The sequence below is a fragment of the Micropterus salmoides genome, unplaced genomic scaffold (assembly GCF_014851395.1).
Source record: "Micropterus salmoides isolate LMB-PRFRI ecotype aquatic unplaced genomic scaffold, ASM1485139v1 Ms_hic_scaffold_3, whole genome shotgun sequence".
In the NCBI taxonomy this organism is placed as follows: Eukaryota; Metazoa; Chordata; class Actinopteri; order Centrarchiformes; family Centrarchidae; genus Micropterus; species Micropterus salmoides.
The window spans coordinates 37,404,025-37,417,811 of record NW_024042261.1 but is presented as its reverse complement, the minus strand read 5'-3'; the positions used below and the strand labels follow the sequence as shown (position 1 = coordinate 37,417,811).

The 13,787-nt window shown below is 39.7% G+C and overlaps 1 protein-coding gene across 2 annotated transcripts in view; it reads right to left on the bottom strand.

Moving 5' to 3' along the window:
- si:cabz01090165.1 (uncharacterized protein LOC100333421 homolog) overlaps window positions 1–13,787 on the bottom strand; it is a 358,553-nt gene that overhangs the window by 172,162 nt on the left and 172,604 nt on the right. For both annotated transcript variants that reach the window (XM_038694085.1, XM_038694087.1), the window contains one exon: window positions 1,733–1,906. The gene's annotated coding sequence lies outside the window, so the exon portion shown is untranslated. The remainder of the gene's footprint in view (window positions 1–1,732; window positions 1,907–13,787) is intronic.

Below are 13,787 nucleotides of genomic sequence, written 5' to 3'. Positions count from 1 at the left end.
CAATTTTGTAATGTTTGTCCGTGGTCTGATTGAGAAATTGTATCTCTAAATGCATCAATCAACAGAATCTTAGCTTTGCAAAGATATGTCACATGTGTTCCCACTGAAGCGCAGCAGTTGTTTACACGGCACAGTTGTGTACTAACAGTCATTAACAGTCTATGAGTTTTTAAAACTCATTCACAAGGTGTGACTTATCTTGCACTGAAAGCGTGAATGTCAAAGTGAGATTGATGCTTGTTTTTTACCCAGCAGCCAAGGCTGACTGGAGTTGATCATGTTTGACATCCAGTTAAGAAACACAGCAGGAGTGTCTGCAGTGTTTCATTGATTTTCATATTACTATTGGGTAGAATGCGCCACAATTCAACAGTAGCTCACAGATCTGTTGAGGGAAAATTAAACAGTAAGAAGGGTGATTTTTCTTCAATGTCCCCATATTTTAACAAACTAAACCTTAATCTTGACAGAATGTGTAATAAGGTTAAACCTGCATGGTTTTACAACCCTGCAAGTTCATCTGTTCATAGTTTTAATGAATCTCTGCTGGAGAGAAATAAAAGAGAAAAATGATTTGCACAAAAACTGACCAAAGTACTGCGGGTGCAGAGAAATTAATTAAAACAAACTGCATTGAGCTCGTCGCCATTACTTTTACAACACAGAGAACTATTTAAACATAAGAGTAATCAATCATACCTGTTCCAGACAAATGGAGAGAGGATATATTATACCAGCAATGTCTCAGCGTCGAATCCGTAAACAACCAATACTTTCAGCTTCTCTTTATTAATCCCTGTGGGGGAATTTGTCTTCTGCGACTCAAGTTACTCGTAAAGCTGAAGAGTCCAGTGCATCCAACTCAAAGGCCAAGGCCTTGATCTATTCATTCCTATTACCCAACCTACATTCCAGATATCACACTGCTAACACACCTGAAGATTATTTCATCCTTATTACTGACTATATAATGACTTATGTCCAACAATACAGAGTCCAATTTAAGCAAATACCGAACAACTGCGTAAATACAGATGGCAAGGCAGTGAATGACATCTAGTCTACGATAACTCTCATTGTAATGGATAAATTAATTCAAATGTCCATCAGAAACAGTTTGCCTTGCTAATCCATGATGCAGTTGGCATGTAAAAGGCAACAAAATGGTCGGGGGCGTTTGACTAAAACATTTCAACTCTGCACTGTCTCTACTCGCCAGATATGTCTCAAGACTGGTTTTTGGATTTTAAATGCAACACTGACCCGGACATCGAGGCAGATTATTAAGTATTTTAAGTATTGTGAGCTAACATGCAGTATATAAAAGTATACTACACAATCACACATGCTGGTGGAGCACAAATAGACAAGATGTGTAAAGACAGCAATATGGCATCGCAAGGATCTTTCTAAGGCACAGTTCCTGCAGCTGGGGAAATCCCAATGGAACCACCATATGTGTATCTGTTCTGACAGGCAGACTTTACATAACTCCAAAATGTTTCTACTAGACATGACGTTGATCTGTGCAAACAGTACGACATTTATTTAAAAGTCCGCTTATCAGGAACAACAACAAGCTATGACAATCAAAAGTAGGAAGCAGAAGAAATAAAGTCTAGTGTCTATTATTGTTATTTTGCTGAGACAATAGATTCTAATCTAATTATCAAACTCACTTAAAAGCAAATATAGCACTACATTTGCACTTAATGACTCATCAGCAGCCTACCTCTTTAGCAGGGAGGGCGGCCGTCCTCTTCTCACAGGGCACAAAACAGTGCTGGCGCTCATCCGGGTTCACATGCACGTACTCAAACCTGGATGACCCTGCAGACGTGTGTTAAAAGTCTTTGAAGTTTGTCATTGGCTCAGCCAGCTGTCCGTCAAAGTCTGCCAAGATTCCCTGCACATAGAGACCAAAAAAAAAAAAGGATAAGCGGCGAGAAGAGGGAAAAGGTAGAGAGGACAGAGGGGTAGGAAGACGGGACGCAGACGAGTGGACAGATGCAGTGAGAGGACGGCAGAACAGCCAAATGGCAGCTTTTTTTAGTAAAGTGACATGTTCTGTCAGTCAGCAAAAAGCATCCAAGAGAAGAAAGAGAGACAGAAAGAAAGAAAGAAAGCATCATGGGTAAAAAGAGACACCATTACTTCCTGTGGCTTATCAGTGACAAAGTGAGAGAGCTCAGGGTTTAGAGAGAACGTGAAGCTGAAGTTGAGGCACAGCAGCAGAACCGCTGCTTATTAATCAGTCAGAGTCAAGCTGCCACCATTACACTTCAGCTACAGAAGTGTCCAATTTGTTTTGTTAAGCTCAGCATCACGTACATGCAATACAAAACAATACAAAAATACATTGAATGAATGGCCATGCCGGTTTGTGTGTGAGAAGTCAACTAAAGGAAGTCCTGATGGCTATGGGGAAAAATGCTCTTTGTGAAGCGGTTGGTCTTGGTGGAAAGTGACATATGGCGCCTCCCTGAGAGAAGAAGCTGGAAGAGGTGATGAGCAGGATGTGATGGATCGGAAATGATTTTCTCTGCTCGCTTTACAGCCCGATGAGTATATAGGGAATCAACTGAGGGGAATGGGTTGACTATGATTTTCGTATTTTTTAAGCTGCCCGAGGAAGTCAAGTCTTTGTTGAGTTTTTGCAGTGATGCGTTCTGTGTTAGTTGTCCACTTCAGGTTATTGCTAATGTATGGTCAGAGGGATTTAAAAGGGAAATGGCGTACATCTAAGGTCAATAATGAGTTCCTTGCTCGTGGCTATGTTGAGCTGGAAGTCATTGTTTGAACACCAAGTGACAGCTTGGTCCGCCTCCATGCGATGCTGGGTTTCATCATTGTTTGAGAGAAGGCCAACAATGGTTGTGTTGACCGCACACTTTATTGTTCTCACTGCAGTGTTTGTGGATGTAAAGTGGGCGGTGTCAAGGGAGAAGAGCCAAGGGGGGAGACACAGCCCTGAGGAGCTCTCTGAGGAACCCTCTGTGATCTATTCCACAGGAAGCTCCTTATTCAGTGGCATATGGCTGGGTCAATGTTCATATCCAAGAGTGTGGGTTAATGGTTAATAGAATTAATGGGTTAATAGAATTAAAGGCAGAAGTAAAATCTATGAGTTGCATGGTATGGTGGAGTGGACCTGTTCCCTCAAAGAAGATCTCAGATGAAGACTGTTGATTTTGGGTGACTGTAATATTCACACATGTTCAGGTAAACCCATTCTTAATCATTTCATATACATCGTTGACACATTTGCTCTACTTCAACATATACATAAGGTTACTTATATACTAGTGCAAACTCTTGACCTCATTATGTCTCTCAGAGGTATCGATAACCACATGCCTATTGTATTAGATGCCGCTTCATCTAGTCCTCTGTGCACTGTCAAAGCCTGTGGCTACTATTCCCACAAAAAACGCCTATCAAGAAACAACATTGCAACCCCCATACATTCTGCTTCTGACCTTCTTTTGAGCCCAGATAAATAAGCCCCCCCCCCTCCACTCCTTCTGCTTAGCTATCCTGGATTCTGTAGTCCCCCCTCAAATATAGGCATCCCAAGCTTAAGCCTCATCAGTGTTTGCACGATTCAACCCGTTCCCTTAGGCAGGCTTGTCAGAGAGCTGAGCTGATATGGAAAAAAAGATCACCTCTCTGTTTCATTTGAAATATTTAAAAACTGTCTGGCTAATTTCCATGCAGCAGCAAAAAAGCCAGTGCTAAATATTTCTCTGAGACATTCAGTAAACACTCTCACAGACCTAAAATTTTATTCAGTACTATAAATTCTGTCCCCCATCTCCCTGTCTCTCACACGTTTGAAGCACCTGGAAGGTTTGAAGTTCTTCACTGTAAATATTTAAAACTATAGATCAGTTTTTTCTCCTTCTCTCCAGGACCACCAGATCCATCTACCTTTATTTTCAACTGGTTCTTTTTCCCGGTTGAGGACCATTGTCATGCACATGAAACCCAATCCCCCGATAATTTTTTTTAGAAAAAAAAAAAAGAAATAAAGAAGATTCTTTATTGTCACATACACATAGCAAAATTTGTCCTCTGCATCTAACCCATCCCTCAAGGAAGTAGTGGGCAGCCACTGTGCAGTTCCAGAACTTTTTATGGGTTACTGGTTACTGGTTACTTTACTGGTCAATAACACTGACAGAAGAACCTAACATGTTGTTGGTGGTGGGGGAAACCGGAGCAAGCCCACGCAGACACAGGTCTAGTCTGAAAGAAGACATGTTAAGGAAGCAAAGTAGCCCAAAATCTCATAATTGACCAGTGCATGATAACACACTGCGTTTGCCTGCTGTGTCCAGCTTAGCCTCTGGCACCGTCCCTGCATGTTTTAAACATATAGTTGTCCAGCCTCTTCTTAAAAATCATAATATTGATGTTAAATGTTTAAATAATTATCCGCCCATCTCGAAATTGCCATTTGTTTCTAAAATTATGGAATAAATTGTCCTGTCACAACTGCAACTATTCCTGAATACTAGAGTTTCTTGATCCATCTCAGTCAGGGTTCGAAGCCCTCCACAGCACTGAAACAGCTCTGTTAAAGGTAACAAATGATCTGCTACCCTCTGTTGACTCTAGGAAAAATGGCATCTTGGTTTTACTAGATCTTATAGCAGCTTTCGAAACCATGACATCCTTTTGACACATTTCGAAAAATGGTCTGGTATTAAAGGTACAGCACTAAACAGGAATTCTCAGTTTCTATAGGCCACTTCTTCTTCTGCTCTGGTCACCCATGGGATCCCTCAGAGATCTATCCTGAGTCTGGTTCTGTTTTGCTTGTACATGCACCTTCTTGGAAAAACACGTATAAATAACATCTCCTATCACTTCTACGCTGATGATTATCAGCTGTGCCTCCCTCTAAAATCCTTACAATCTCTCCTGCCCTGTTTTGAGTAGAAGGCTAGATGGGAAATAATCTCCTTCAGTTAAACATCAAAACAGGAGTAACTATCATTGGTCCCTCTACGTCCACAAGTCACCTCACCAATATACTAGGCCACCTCACCCCATACATAAGGTTACATGCAAACAACCAGGGTGTCTTTGATTGTGAGATCTGTTCTATTAAGCAAATCAGTTTTTGATTTACTACCAATTAAAAAACATTTCCAAACTTTTGCATGGCCTGTGTTTGCATGATATTGTAACTGCCTTTACTTAGGCCTTCTCCAGTCTTCCTTAATTGCAGTGGCATTGCAGTTAGTCCAAAATGCAGCAGGGTATTAACTGGGGTCAAAAAGTGTTAGCACTTCACCCAAGTCCTATCCTCTCCACATCTCCTCCCTGTTAAGTTGAGAATTGAATTTAAGGCATTGCTGCTTATGTCAAAGACTTTTCCCACGCCTAGGTCTCTTACATCTGTCCACAAATGTCGCTTGCGTTTTACACAGTCTTTTGCTGCAGTTGTTGCTCCACAACAATGAAATCAGCAGCTGTTAGATAGTTGATGTGCCTCCTCCATCTCTGTTTTTAAATCTAGGCTGAAGGCACATTTTTGTTCATTGGCCTATTTGGCCCACTAACTAACTTTTAATTGGTTGTCTACAATTCTGTATTTTGTCGTTGTTGGTATGTTTTATTTTGTGGTTGTTACTTTTTACTTTCTATTTTAATGTTCTTTTTGTGCATCACTTTGGTCACCTGAGACTGTGTTTAAATGTGCTCTAGAAATAAACCTGACATGTTTTGACAAAAGCAAAACATTTTATTGCGGTCTTTAATAATTTGTGTGAATTATCTACAGCTAAAAGTGATGTTTGATCTAATTGTAACAAACTTGCTGAAGTTCAGACCTTTCATCTTTTTAGAGTTGTATTAATGTGCCATAATTACCAACACATGCCTCTTGTCTGAACAATTTCATCCAGTCTGCATGGATGAAAATATAAAGACAGAAGGAAAAATGTTAAACCCTCTGGTATACAAATTTACCCTCATTTTTGTTTATGTAAATCATCAGCACAGATGGAAGACATCTTTCACTTAAAATAATATCTAAAAATACATATGGCCTTATAAGTATTAAAAATTTTGTAAATATAAACATTTTTATTGTGTTGCAACAAATATAATTCCTTTTGAGATGTCACTTGCTTCGCCCAGGGTGCCTCCCCAAGGGTTATCCAGTCATTGTTGTGAGGCTGCCAGAGTGAGAGATGTTCATGTAAAGTCCATATAGGTGAAGATAATTGACATGCAGCAAAGTTAATCACCAAAGATAACATTTATAAAGAAGCAATACTGATGCCCCGAAGAGATTCCCAATAACAACATCATTTTAACCATATGTCACTCGGAGATGTTGCTGGATGTCAAAGAAATGTGTTCTGCAAATATCTACTGCACATGTACATATTTTGCTACACCACAGTACACATGCTCTTGCTTTGTTGAATCTGAATAAACAACCTCGATGATGCATTTATAGTGTCATCGAGATTATCGCAGTTTGCATTGATAAAACAGAAACCTGTCACAAACCGCTGGCTTGCAGTTTGACAGTCTAATGTCTAATAAAAAACACTACTTGGACTTTCTTTTGAAATGTCGACTAGAGCCTCTTGCAAATCCATGAAAGTGCAATACACCTGTGTTGTGCTCCCTCCACTGGCTTCCTGTTCATTACAGGATTGATTTTAAAGTCTTACTTTTAAATGTCTTGGCTTGGTGCTGCATTTGAGTGCTGAGATCTGTCAATCTCCTCTTCCTGGATGTACCTAAGCAGGCTCAAAACCAGAGGTAATCGAGCCTTTGGTGTAGCGGCCCCTAACCTGTGGAACAACTTGCCATTCCATATAAAAACAGCCCCAACTCTTTTCAACGCTTTAAAATCTCTGTTAAAAACACATCTCTTTGCTTTGGCTTTTCAGTTAAGAAAGTTCTATTCCAAGCGATTTCAACATCATTATATATATATATATCATGTAGTCTATGTGATATACTGTATATTCTAATTCATGTTTTATTGCTGTTGCTTTTACTTTGTAATTACTGTTTTATTGCTGTACTTTTACCCTGTAAAGCATCTTGGTCAACCTTGGTTGTTTTAAGTGTGCTATTTGAACATGGGAACAGACTGAACTGGTACGGGGGACGTAATCGATTTTCGTTGTTCTAGCTGTTTTCCGTCCAAAAACAGCCGTGCTTTGTGTCAACAAAGACCGTCTGGCGGGCCGCCATCTTGTTCAGATCGGCTGCGGTCTTAAGTTTCTTTTCTGTCTTCAGATTGATGTGGAGAAGAAGAGTGTGATTCGGCCTCTGCTGGCGACCCGTAGGAGCTACACAGACATGTAGGATGTTCTGTTCTCAAGCTGTGGGCCTGTAAAGCATGGGAGTGCTTTTGGTCATATATATTGACGTTTATAATCAATATTTCAATGTTTTGAAAGCTTTATGTTATTTGTATGGAGATAAATAATGTTTTGAAGATAACTACCAATAAAAGTGAACGTATAACAAATAATAATATATAATAATAATAAATATGGCCAAAACATGGACATTCCCCTGGTATATTTTTAAAAAATTGTGTAATAACTGTTGTATATCAGTTTCTTTTCATCAAAGTTATAGTTACAGATGTATTCCAGGTGTAGTAGAAGATATCCAGGTGCATTATAATCTACCTTATGATGGTTTTGATGGTTTATTGCATTAAAATATAACTTTTTTTACCAGGCGAGGATGAAAATATGATTTTTTTTCTGTATTTCATCTCCATGTAGTCTGTAATGGTAAAATAAATATGTTAATGTACAATGGATTTATATTCCTTAGCTTCTGACCTTTCAAAGGAGACCAGAATTATTCATCTAGGCCTAATGGTTGAGTTATTACTGATTTATTTTGGGTTTGTTACTTTAGGTGTTTTTCCTAGAAATAAGTGCCAGGGTCCACGTGGTTAAGTAAGTTGATATTGATATATTGGAGCACTCTTTGAATGTTAAAATACATCTCTGTTTTTATTGCACCAATCAGTGTCAAACCGCAAAAACCATGAAAGCAAGCAACAAACTGCATTTGAATTTACAGGATGATTGGTCCATCGTCTAGCAGTGCATTGTTGGAGGCGCTGGCAACATCTGGCAGCCTCGCCATGTGCAGGTCTGGTTCTAAGTTCAGTATTTCGCTCCTGATTGCACACAGTTTTTTCTACACGACTGTTACCTCTGATGGTAAAGCACAGAGGAACACACAGAGCCAAGCTGGTAACCTTTGAGGGTTATAGCATCACAGCCAGATGGGGTGAAGTCCCTCTCACTCACCTTGACTGTTTCTACTTCGGTTTTGCCTAAACTGTCTCTCTCTCTCTTCATGATTCTCCCCTCTGTCATTTATTTACATCTCTCCTGTTTTTCACCTCGACACTAAATGCTGCTCTCTTTCTACCTCACTCAGTAAGTTTTTTGCCTTTCTTCATCCCCAGTGAGAGACCCACATTCTCCATTAGAGGCATGTGGGAGATGAGTTTGGCCCACTTCCTAAATGTGTTTCCACAGTTATATAAAGATCCATTGAGACTCAAGTGGAAAAGGCTAAATAGGTGACTGCGGGAAATTGTCTGGGTTTCTAAGCACATTTTCTGGTTGGAAACTGTCAGCACTTCTGTAAAATAATGCTGGCTCCTCCAGCTGCCCCAACTCAAATCAGCCCAGCTTGGCAAATCTACACCGTTCTCCCCACTCTGCTTTGACCAGAAACGTCCTCTCAAAAACTCTTATAAAAAGCAATTGATTTTGTAATTTGCATTCCTGATTTTCCATTGTTGTAAGGAGTTTTTCCTGTGGGTACCTGCCAGAAGTACAAAACACGCTGTCACATCCAGACATTTGCTGCAGCTACAACTGAGAGTGAAAGCGAGAAAAAACTTTAGCAGGAAATGTCAGATTTTGGTGTCAGTACGTCACTGATCTTCAGCACTCAGACCAAACAGGAAGAAACCAAATTTTACAATGGAAAACATAAATACGGCAGACAAGACTGCCCTCTTTGTCATGCGAATGATCACTGATTAATGTTTAAATGCATTGGAAAGTAATCTGTAACTGAAATAGAAGAGGTCCAGGTAGGTTGAGGAAAGGTGGGAACACCAAACAGTGATTGTCGCGATTTCGCATAACACCGCGTCTGTTCAGACTGCAGCCGAGATAGCGTATGTATTCCCCGCCTGTTTGTGCATATTCGATAAGTACCTAGGAAACTTTTGCAAGCACTGATTTATCGTTTTTGCCTGTTGTCGCTAATTTGCATGATACCGACATCATACCTGAATTTATATCTTTTTTATGTTCTATAGACAAATTAACAATCTCCACTTAATTTAGCATCATCTTGAAAGCAAATGAAAACAAACATAATACATTTTCATATATAATTGTATATAAATCAAGTTTTATTAATTAATTTCTATGCCTTATGTTAGGCACTTTCAACTGCCTGATAATTCGTCTTAGGTGGATAAAAAATAAGTAAAATTAAATAAATAATTGTTTTACAATGGTGGGCTCTTATTTAAAGCAAAAGCCAGTGATGCTACAATATCTCTAATTCCCCAGCCTGAGTCTGGAGGTAAACCAAAGTATCTGACTTTTTGAAAGCACCTCCCGGTGAAAGCTGCTTCTGGCTGTTTTCCAGTGTTATCATCCTGGTAGGAAGCCACACATTATCAAATATCAAGGATAAGAGGTGTCTTGTGTGAACCAGTTGTGTGCATGTATGCGGTGTTGTGCACATGGCATTTTGTTCAGGCAGCCATTTTCAAAACTACAATGAAAAGAAATTGCCTTCCGCCGGTGATGACTTTCATTTCGATTTTGTAGCTCATCTAACACTGAACTGTCAGGCAAGAGGAGCTCTGATCACTACACTCACTCCTAGAGGCAGATTCAAATTCTGGCAAAGTGAAAATGACGCTTAAACTTACTTACTGTTGCACACGCTTTGGATATGACAATGACTTCCTGCCCAACATGTGAAATGGGATGTTAATGTATTAAATCCACATGAGAAACTCCGTGGCACCGAATATTGAACACGGTGCCATAGCCTAAGGCAGGTTTAGAGACAATGTGACCAATCAACTAAATTGAGTGTTTCTAAGAACATTTTGCATTTTGAATTGCACATTTTACTAAAATAATCTTTGAAGCAAACAACATTCTCATATCAATATCTGCTGATAGAATCCACTTGCTCTACAAGTTAACAAGGAAATACATTTAAGTCCAACCTGAAAATACTTTCTGAAAAAGAAGCAACGGGAGCTCCTGTAGTGATTTTCACATCTCCTGACTATCCCTTTTCTAAGCCTCAAACAGACAGCACTGATCCAACCTGGCAACTTCACACAGTGTTGAAACCTTCATTCCGCACCAAATAACACTCCCTTGGATTTAACAAAACCTGAAGTGGCAACACAAACATTCCTTTCCCTCTGTTTGGATATCTCTGAGTGCAAACTCTTATCAATCTAACCTGGCAACCCTGCCCTGCCATGGAAAAAGTAACTTCTTCTGCTCCAAATAACCCCTCTTTTCTGTACTCAATTACCCCTTTTTGTGAAATGGCTCCATATATCTCTGAGGTCGAGCTTACAACAATCCAAACTGGCGACTCCACACTGTGGGAACAACTCATTTTATCCAACTCTTGAAGGAAATAACCTCCTTCTGTGACAGATAGTATTTGAAGTGGAAAGACAGAAAGCGGTTTACTTCAACCTGGCAACCAAAACCCTCTTTGGCTTCTGAAAAGTCAAATAGCCAGCTTAATTTTCCCCTCACTCTACCAGATCAGCCCGTCCTCACCAGAAAAAAATGGCCTTACAGGTCGTCTTATTTAACTCATATTTATGTTTACTGATAGGCCTCGACTTCTATTGGCTGTATGACGGTAGCAAAGATGAACTCGGGTATAAAGAGCAAAACGGTCTGTGAAAGGAGGAGGTTGGTGTGTTGGTGCTGGATTGGTCAAACAAACACAGTCAATGTTGACTTATTTATAGTTTAAAGTTTATAGCGTTACTGACATGCGTCATGTGACTTATGTAGCGTATTTTAGCCCAAACTATAATCATTTCCTTAACCTAACTAATCTGTTGACAATTGTCAATCGGCAACAGGACTTTCTAATGGCCATATATGTCATTTTGGAAGTCACTAACAGTCCTATTTTGCCACTTATGTATGAGGACATTGGAGTTGTACTTTCCAACAGTTATTTATGTAGTTACGGTTATTCAGGTATGAGGACATGTTGACCTGATTGCTCTATCTGGTTTTCCAACTTGGCAAATTCATACTGTGTTAATAAAACCTTACCTCCTCCAGCATGCATCAAATCAGTGGTCATCAACCTTTTTCTCATCAAGGAACCCTAAACTGACACAAATTAGACCACGGACCCCCGTTTGATAAGATTTGGTCCCAGGATCACCCATATGGTAGGATTTAGGCTTTTAGATGTTTTATTCCAGAAAGTGTATAAAATCCATGACCAGAAATAGTCATTCATACAGTCACTATGTCACCTATGGATGGACTTATTATGAAAATAAATGATTCCCCTTTTGGCTGTGGACCCCCTGGAACCCCCTCAAGGACCTCTGGAGGTCCCCTGACCCAACTTTGAGAACCACTGCATCAAATAACCTCCTTGTAGGGCTGTCATCAATACACACAGTGCACAACATGACACCACTTCAGCTGGCAGCCCTCCCCCCTTTTTGGCTACCAAACCTTTTTTTGATCCCCATTCTTAAGCCAAATAATAAATGCATTTATTTTTTACATTTTACTGTAAACAAACCTGGCAACTCTATACTGTTTGTAAAACCAAAATCATCTACCTCTGGGGATTATATCTGAAGGAAAGTGAACTGGACCTATAGGATAAAAGTCAGGATATGTGTCCTATAAGTGCATTGCTAAATGAGTCAGATTCAATTCAGGCATTATATGAATGGTTGTCAAAAATATCAACAACTGTGATGCACACTGAACAATGCAGAGATATCATATGGCTGCTGAGTTCTTCTCTCTGTACATGTTAACGCCCAGCTGCTCTAACATGACAAAAACATTTCTCTGTATGAAAAAACATAACTCTAACGCAATGGGAACGGACTGACTCGGTACCGGGTACGTAATCGATTTTCGCTGTTCTAGCTGTTTTCCGGCGGGCCGCCATCTTGGTGAGGTCGGCTGCGGTCTTTAGTTTCATTTGTGTCACGAGGTATGAGAGCCGAAGAAGAATGTAATTTGGCGGACGCGAAATTTATCGGTCTCTGCTAAACCGTAGGAGCTACACAGACATGCAGGATATGCCTGAAATCGTCTCGGTGAGACGAACAAAATGAGCCCTGTAGGATGTTCTGTTCCCAAGTTCCCATGTCTGTAAAGCATGTCAATATAAATGACCAAAAGCACTCCTTTGGTCATTTATATTGACTGTTTTTATCAATATTTCAATGTTTTGGAAGCTTTATGTTATTTTTATTATTTTTATATTTATTCTTTTCATCAAATTTACAGTTACAGTTGTATTCTAGGTGTATCAGAAGGTATCCATGTGCATTATAGGATGGTTTTGATGGTTTATTGTATCAAAATAAAGCTTTTTTTACCAGGCGAGGATGAAAATATAATAATATAATTTGGGTATGTTATTTTAGGCGTTTTTCCTAGAAATAGGTGCCAGGTAGGAGATGGCTAATTTAGGTTATTCTAATTTGGCAACATGACTTCACAGCAATACATGCTTTCAACCCTGCTTCATGCTAAATACCTTCAGCGTCTGATTAAATACCCCCTCCCTCTCCAATCTCTGAAGACAATAAGCTGTGAAACTGGTGTTTAAGCTCTTTTATTCTTACTTCACCTGGGCATCGCATGGAATTATGGATCTGCCATATGCATAAAAGTATGCATAATCTAAATGTCATGTTTCAGGGATATAACCTGGCACACTACATTCTACAAACCTGACATGGCAACATTGTCCAACTTTCCAAAACAACCTCAGCTCATCTTAAAACAATGGTTAGATAATGGTCATATGTACATTGCACAGGTTACTAGGACACTGTAATTCTTCTTCTTGACTCACTTTCTAAAGCGAAACTGATTTAAGTGATGGGGAAAAAACCTACATCCTCCTTGTTTGTAAAAATGCATTCCAAGGTTTAACTAACCTTGGAAGTCTGTGTTCAAATCTAATGAGGATCTTTCAAAGGTAGTGTTTTGGTGTAAAACATTGTGATAGGGCAACGCACGTCCACCTTTCCTCCATCATCTTCTTTTGTACAGATTTACTGTGTTTCCTACCATGGTGGAGAAAACTATTCACTTTTTTTTGTAACTATATAAAGTTACAAAAACTAGACAAAGGTGGCCTGGTTTTTCTCCCTGGTGTGGCCCCTGTGAGCTGACGAGGTGCTGGATGAGCAAAGCCTGGAAGAACCTGATTCAAAAATACACTGTAGGCACATCTCAGCTACTACATTTCCACAAGACACGAGGACAAGGAAGTGGAGCTCATTATAATAAGTCTCTGGAGGGCGAGTAAAGTCATGTGACCAGGACTATATGAAGAGCGACAGCCTGTAAGTGGTGCACTGAGGCAAAAAACAAAGGACTTTGCTTCTTAACAACCTAGATAGTAGAAATATACGTACATTTGTGTCCTTGGAAACTACTACTTACTTATATGAGGCTTGTCCTCTAATTTCAACCATCTTGCCT